The sequence below is a fragment of the Macaca mulatta genome, chromosome 4 (assembly GCF_049350105.2).
Source record: "Macaca mulatta isolate MMU2019108-1 chromosome 4, T2T-MMU8v2.0, whole genome shotgun sequence".
Lineage (NCBI taxonomy): Eukaryota > Metazoa > Chordata > Mammalia > Primates > Cercopithecidae > Macaca > Macaca mulatta.
This window is the reverse complement of record NC_133409.1, coordinates 179375516-179382720: the sequence shown is the minus strand read 5'-3', so window position 1 is coordinate 179382720 and position 7205 is coordinate 179375516. Positions and strand designations below refer to the sequence as shown.

At 44.8% G+C, this 7205-nt stretch overlaps 1 long non-coding RNA gene across 1 annotated transcript; it reads left to right on the top strand.

The window, feature by feature from the left end:
* Window positions 1-1765: 1765 nt before the first annotated feature.
* LOC144340684 (uncharacterized) lies at window positions 1766-4297 on the top strand. The gene is made up of 3 exons (XR_013416931.1): window positions 1766-2213; window positions 2306-2528; window positions 3203-4297. It is a non-coding gene; the product is annotated as an uncharacterized LOC144340684 (long non-coding RNA).
* The last annotated feature ends 2908 nt before the right edge of the window (window positions 4298-7205 follow it).

The window sequence follows — 7205 nt, the reverse complement described above, 5'->3', positions numbered from 1 at the left end:
GTTTGTTCTTGAGTCTCTGTGGAACCCTCGGCCAGTTGCACTTCTGCCCGAGGCCCTGGGCTCGTCCTGAAAAGGCCAACTTCACAGAGGCAGTGGCCTCACCTCCTGACACTCCAGAGCCAACGAGTTGACCGTTACAGAGGTCTCTAACCAAACTAGGGAGTTAGTCAGAAAAGAGAGTTCTGCCTCAGCAGTGGAAAAGGGATCTGTGTGGCTTCATTCTGACTAGAAGCAGCAAAATCCTGTTCCAGAAAGGCTGGCAGCGGGCTTTGTTCTTAGAGATGTTCGCAGCCCATGAGTCTGGAGACAGATGTTCTTTGTTATTCTATGAAACCGTATGGCTTTTTACGCGTTCTTTCTTCTTCCCTGGGTTAAATTGCTGTGGCATTGTCTCACTTCTTTTAACGGGCCGTGTCTAACATCTGTGTGATGAAAATGCTCATCTGAGGGCTTGTGGAGCTTGAATAGCCTCCAGGCTGCCGGGGACTTGCCGCCCCATGTAGGAGGGAGAGAGGCAGGGCATTGCTGGAGCGCAAATTAGGTCAATTCACGGAGCACAGGAAATTAGCGATGCAATCGGTGTTTAGAGGAAGAGAATTCTGACTTAACTCTCCTGGAATGTGGTTTAACCTGGACTCAATTTGCCTCCTCTAGAACTTGTATATAATTTTTAGATGATATTTATAGGGTTTTGTTTTTCATATTATAAGTTCAATACATGCTTAGAAAGAAATAAATCACTCATAATGCTACTACTCAGAATAAACCACTGTTATTATTTTGATTTTTTTTTCTCCCAGTCATTTTTGTCCCAGGTATGTATGTGTATGTAACTTGACATATATTTTTGTCATTAAACTTTATATAAGTTTATATGCAATGTTGAAAATCTATCTTTTAAATTTACCATTATATTAACACGTTAAAGGGCAAATACCTCTTTTGTAACATCTGTCCCCTCCTATCACTCTAGCCACCTTTAATGCTTCCAAATGCCTAAATGCCACCTCTCCATGTAGAGACAGCTTTGCTTCTGTCTCTCCATCATGAGGCAGCCTTCAAACAGGAAGAAATCAGGACACTAAGGTTCTCTGAAGCCATGCTCTAGACCCACCAGAGGCTAACAGGAGAGAATGACGTGGCATTCAAACTGAGCCTTTGTGTGACTTTGAAGAGTGTTCAGGATTTCACCTGGGCCAGATAATGGGCATGAGATCAGTTCCTTCTATGTTTCTAGGAACTGAGGGCCTGGAACTGCCTTGAAAGCCAGTGCAAAGCAATCTCCTCCTGCATAAGCGGCGATCTTATGATTGGAGCTACGGGATAGGCACATCTCTCTCTCCTGTTGCCAGAAGGACCCATCTATAAAGCCCACACTAGAAAAGGCCATTTGCAGAGAGAAAAAGGAGCAGGTACCTAGAGCGGGCCACAGTCTGCACACAGGAACCTGCCTGATGGGAAACCTGGGGACTGGATGAGGATGCAGCAGGCCTACTGAGGATTCCTTCCCAGAACGGTATCCCCCAAGAGCCCTTGTTTCCTGCTGATGCTGACCTCGGGTGCAGTGTGTTCCTGCCTCTTAAGTCTCCTCTACAACTGCATCCCCCGGGCCCCACCAGCCCCAGTCCACACCCTTCTGACTCAATAAATGCAAATATTTAACCAGGAGATAAGGGCCTTGGTCTGCTTGACACGTTAGTTTTGTTTTTTAAAGACAGATATGTCTTTCAAGACAGCACATTTCTGACTGTATCAGCCATCTAATGCCACTGATAATATCTGATGTTGTAGGCTACAAAGTGACAGAGTTAAATACTTTGATCTTCCAAACCCCCTTCCGTCTTTGCCCAATCGTTTCCTTCTTTGCTTCTTTGTGCTAAATATTAACTGGGTCAGATGGATCATTCTGATCTGTGTTACTCAGTAAAGATTCAAGTCCCGCCTTCAGATGGAAAGTCCAAAGAAGCCAAGATGAATCTCAAGTTCAATTATAAATAACTAGCAAAAAAGGGAAAGGAAATGAGATCAAACTTTAGTCATTTTCTTCAGGACAGTTTTCTCTTCTTTTTCATTGTGTACCGTTTCACATCATGAGAATTTCTGTTGCAAATCAGATCCAGTTCTGCCTTTGAAAGAGGCACCAAAATACAGCTCGTGGGAAGAAGCAGCGTCTCACCTATGAGGATGAACTTGAGGACCAGCTGGTGGCTGAGGTGGGAGGATTGCTTGAGTATGGGGGTCTGAGATCAGCTTGGGCAACGTAGCTGAGAATTTAGTGCATTGTTCTTCTTCTTCTTTTTAATAGATAGTCTCCCTCCGTCGCCCAGACTGGAGTGCAGTGGCACCATCATAGCTCACTGCAGCCTTGAACTCCTAGGCTCAAGCGATGCTCCCACCTCAGCCTCCTGTGCAGCTCCCCACCCCAAGATGCCTAAACTTTGGTGGGCATGAATCACAGGGGGAGCTCCCCAAAATCTACAATTCTGCCAGGTTCTCACCCTAAGATGCTCAGTCCAGAAGAACTCCAGGTGATCCTACTGAAAATGAGTGGGGCCCAGTCTTTGAGAAACATTGTGGCAAATAAGAGCAGAAAAGCACTGCCTTTAGCAGCCCATTAGCCTCAGTGAGGACAGAAAGGGGGTTGAGAGGTGGAGATATGTAGGCAGTAATACAGACCTCTCATTTAAGAAGTTAGTGGGCCAGGCATGGTGGCTCATGCCTGTAATCCCCACACTTTGGGAGGCCAAGGTGGGAGGATCACGAGGTCAGGAGTTCGAGACCTGACTGGCCAACATGGTGAAACCCCGTCTCCCTCTGTTGCCTAGGCTGGAGTGCAGTGGTGCAATCATAGCTCACTGCAGCCTTGAATTCCTGGGCCCAAGCAATGCTCCCACCTGAGTGGGTCCCCACTGCAAGATGCTTAGTCCAGAAAACTACAGACGTGCACCACCATGCCCAGCTAATTTTTAAAACTTTTTTTTTTGGTATAGATAGGGTCTTGCTATGTTGCCCAGGCTGATTGCCAGCTCCCGGACTCAAGCAATCTTCTCACCTTAGCCTCCCAAAGCGCTAGGAGTACAGGTGTGAGCCTCTATACCTAGCCCTAGTGCATTGTTCTTGATGTTTGTTTTGTATTATATACGATGTGTGTGTATGTATATGTATATATCTATAATTTCATAAATGTATATTTTTCTTCCAGAAAATTCGGACAATAGAGATAAGCAGAAAGGGGAAAAAAGGCACTGGTAGTCCTCCCACTCGAAGACTTAGCTCCAAGAGTGCCCGACAGCTCCTGCTTCCCAGCAGTCACGGCCTTGTGTTGCACCCTCCCACACGGGGTCAGGGATGGCTGATGGTATATGATGAACGTGAGCAAAGGTAACTTCTGAGGCTAGATCATGAATGACACTGCAGCTTCCACCTGTAACCAGGGTTTTCAACAGCCGTTCTGTTAACGCTTTGGACCAGATAGTTATTTATTGTGGTGGCTGTTCTGCACATTGTAAGATGTTTAGCAGCCTCCTGGCCTACGCATCAGATGTCAGTAGCACCCTTTGCTCAACAGTAAACATAAAATAATGTCTCCAGGCTTTGCCAAATGTCCTCAGGATGAGGGAGTGTAATAGTCTGTTCTCACATTACTATAAAGAAATACCTGGGACTGGGTAATTTATAAGAAAAGAGGTTCAATTGGCCCATAGTTCTGCAGGTACAGGAACTGGGGAGCATGGCAGCATCTGCTTCTGGGGGGCCTCAGGGAGCTTTTACTCATGGTGGACAGCAAAGCAGGAGCAGGCACGAAACATGGTAAAAGCGGGAGCAAGAAGGCGGGAGACACCACGCACTTTTAAGCCAGATCTCATGAGAACTCACTACCATGAGCAGGGCCCCAAAGGATGGTGCTAAACCATTCATGAGAAATCCACCGGGATGGCAATTTGTCATGAGATTTGGACGTGGACACGGATCCACACCATATTAGGGGGCAAAACTGCTCCCAGCTGAGAACCACAGACCTAGACTCTTGGCTTGCAAGCTCAGGGGAAAACAGCCAGCATGCTATGGCAACAAGCAGCACAGTGAAGAAGAGCACGTGGAGAGGAGCTGAGGTCTCCAGACAGCCACTGGCACCCGCTGGCTGCCATCGTGAGGGTGTCGTCTGCAGAGTGGACCCTTTTGCCCCGCTAAGCCTCCAAGTAACTGCCAGCTTCATGAGACACCCCGAGACACTCCCACATTCCTAACCGGTGGAAACTGTGCGAGATAATAAATAATGATTATGCTTTAAAAGCCACTAAGTTCATGGGTAATTTGCTTAATTGACTTCTTTGTTGAGTAATTACTCTTGTTGTTTGAATACTGAGTCCGAATTCCTTTTCCTTCTTTGGGAACATTTCTCTAGGGTCTAGGTCAAAGAGTGAAAAATGAGATCAGCAGGATTGTTTACTTATCACATAAAATCATCCTGCAGAATTAAATTATTTGTAACATTTCAATTAGTGGATGGAGAATATGTTGCAAACACCAGCCACTGAGGTGTCTGGTGGAACAAGAGAGGCTGGCCCCAGAGTGAGCCACAGCCACAGCGTTCTAAGTTTTGTGAACTGCGCTCCTGTCTCCAAAGCCATAAGATCATCATTTTTAGGAACCAGCTCCTCTTTGTCTGGTCGGGTCCATGGATGAATTAATAATACATTTTAGAGGATCTCAGTCTTTGTTCAGCCACATGTAATGAGTAAACTGAGGAATAGCAGACTCAAGTGAATTATGTGAATTCAGATTGATTATACATGGGTCTGACCTTACCATTCACAAAACCAGATCTTGATGGTTATTTCCCAACCAGGCTGAACGCACTGCTCCTGCAGTGAGGCGTGGATTGAGATGGGACGTCAACTTTGCCAATCCCTAGAGCGATTCACTGGAGCCCGCTGCTGTGGCTGCTCCCGCTGCTCTGGATTAAACTGTGGGGCCAGTTGGTCCTGACATTTTGGAAAGATAGCTTGGGGTCTTTGTTGTTGTGTTTAAATATATATATATATATATATCATTTGACAGTGGAGTAAATTCCCTGCATCTCCCTTTATGGGCAACGGTGAACAGAAAGGGCTTTTCAGCTTTGGTTTTTAATATTGTCAACAAAAATGTATGATTCTATTCCTCACTGTTGTCAACAAACATGAAGATTATTCCATTAGCAAACTGTCTGCTGATTTTAGAATTACTAAAATCCAGTTATCCAGTTCTACAGATATAAATGTTATGCCAATGATCATTTATTATGGGAGAGAAAACCAGGAACTAGGGAGCAAAGAACTATAGATTCTAATTTCCTTTGTTTGTTTTTAAAGTTCTACCAGCCAAGAGATTTCCTCAAGTATTTATTTGAGGAAAAGGACAGAGAGGAAAGGAAGGGGAATTTTTAAAATAGTACTTTGGAATCTCCTGGTATGAGCAGGGCACACTGCCAGACTCTTAGCTTATATTTTCTCATTAGCTTTCACTAAGGAGGCAGTGGTCATTCTTCCCAGTTTCAGATGAGGAAACTGAGGCATTCACAGCTTCAGGAACTGTCCAGATTTCTGAATGATTGAAGCAGGATTTGCCCCTAGGTCTGCCTTGTTCCTAACTGCGATGTTAAACCAAGTGGATGATGTTCCTTTCTGTATTGATTAAAGCTCTTGACCGCAAACAACTGAAAATGACTCGGGCAAAGATAAGCAGAAAGGAATTGATTGGAAAGAGGGGTGGATGAGGAGTATTCAAGGATGTGAGTGTGGTTCGTGGAATCAATAGAAGACCGAAGGACCAAGCTTGGGAACCAGCAGAGACGAGGGAGCTGTGAAACCCAATGACACAGCAACAACCTCCGCCAGGACTGGTTCAGCTTCTGAGAGTAACCTTGGCCCTTGCTCCCAGCCCTTGCCCAAAAGTCAGAGTCCAGACGGGCAAAATGAAGGGCCAGGCTCGGGGCTCATGCCCACACCTGTGGATATATCCCTCCAGGAAGGAGGATGGCCTGACCCCCTCTGCTTCTATCTTGGGAGAGAGGCCTCTGAATTCACCCTCCCACCAAGGCCTCTTATATATAGTAGGAGAAAATTGGAGTCACCGTACCAGGCGGTAAAGCACAGCAAATGTCCATCCAGCTCTTGAAATCTAAATGTCTTCTTTATGGAAAAACTGCAGAGGTGCAATGTAAGCTTGACAAGTCTACCTGGGATTGGATGTGTGTTTCTGCCTAGAAGGGACTGCGTCTGCCTTGATATCCCCCAGATTTTGGTTCAGAGTGAATGTCCCAGTACATATCCTCTGAATGAAGAAATGAATTTTGCCCACTGTTTCTCTGACTACTTCATTCACTGACATTCCACTTACAGTTCTGGGCAAATCAGACATACTTAGCTCTCTTTACAGAGTTAAAATAATATAAACAGGGAGGAAGAAAACGACGTAGGGTTCTCAGGCAGGGTTGTGACCAAATGCATTTAGTGCATAAACAATAAAGTTCCAGATCACCCTATGGGTCACACTTTCCTTCAGAAATTTTGCAAATTATGTTTGTTTGTTTGTTTGTTTAAGGATAATGTATCATCATCAAGATTTATATATATGTGTGTGTGTGTGTGTGTGTGTGTGTGTATTTTGAGACAAAGTCTCATTCTGTCGCCCAGGCTAGAGTGCAGTGGTGTGATCTCGGCTCACGCCTCCCGGGTTCAAGCAATTCTCCTGCCTCACCCTCCCGAGTAGCTGGGGCTACAAAAAATCACCACGCCCAGCTAATTTTTTGTGTTTTTGGTAGAGATGAGGTTTCACTGTGTTAGCCAGGACGGTCTTGATCTCCTGACCTTGTGATTTGCCTGCCTCAGCCTCCCAAAGTGCTGAGATTACAGGTGTGAGACACTGTGCCTGGCCAAGATTAAATAATTTTTCAAACAATATATATCCTCACCATTTTTGCATATTACCTTTAACTTATTCCAGTACATCAATATTTAGCATAGTTATCAGCAGAGAATACCTACTTCCTATGTATTTTTTCATAAAATTATAAAATGTCTTGTGTTTCAAAATAGACTTTGTAATTATAACTTTAATGATGACATAATATTCCATGATCTTGATGTACCATCATTTACTAAGCCATTTCCTGACTGTTGGACATCTGGTCTGTATGAATCAGGCTTTTAATAAGATATGAC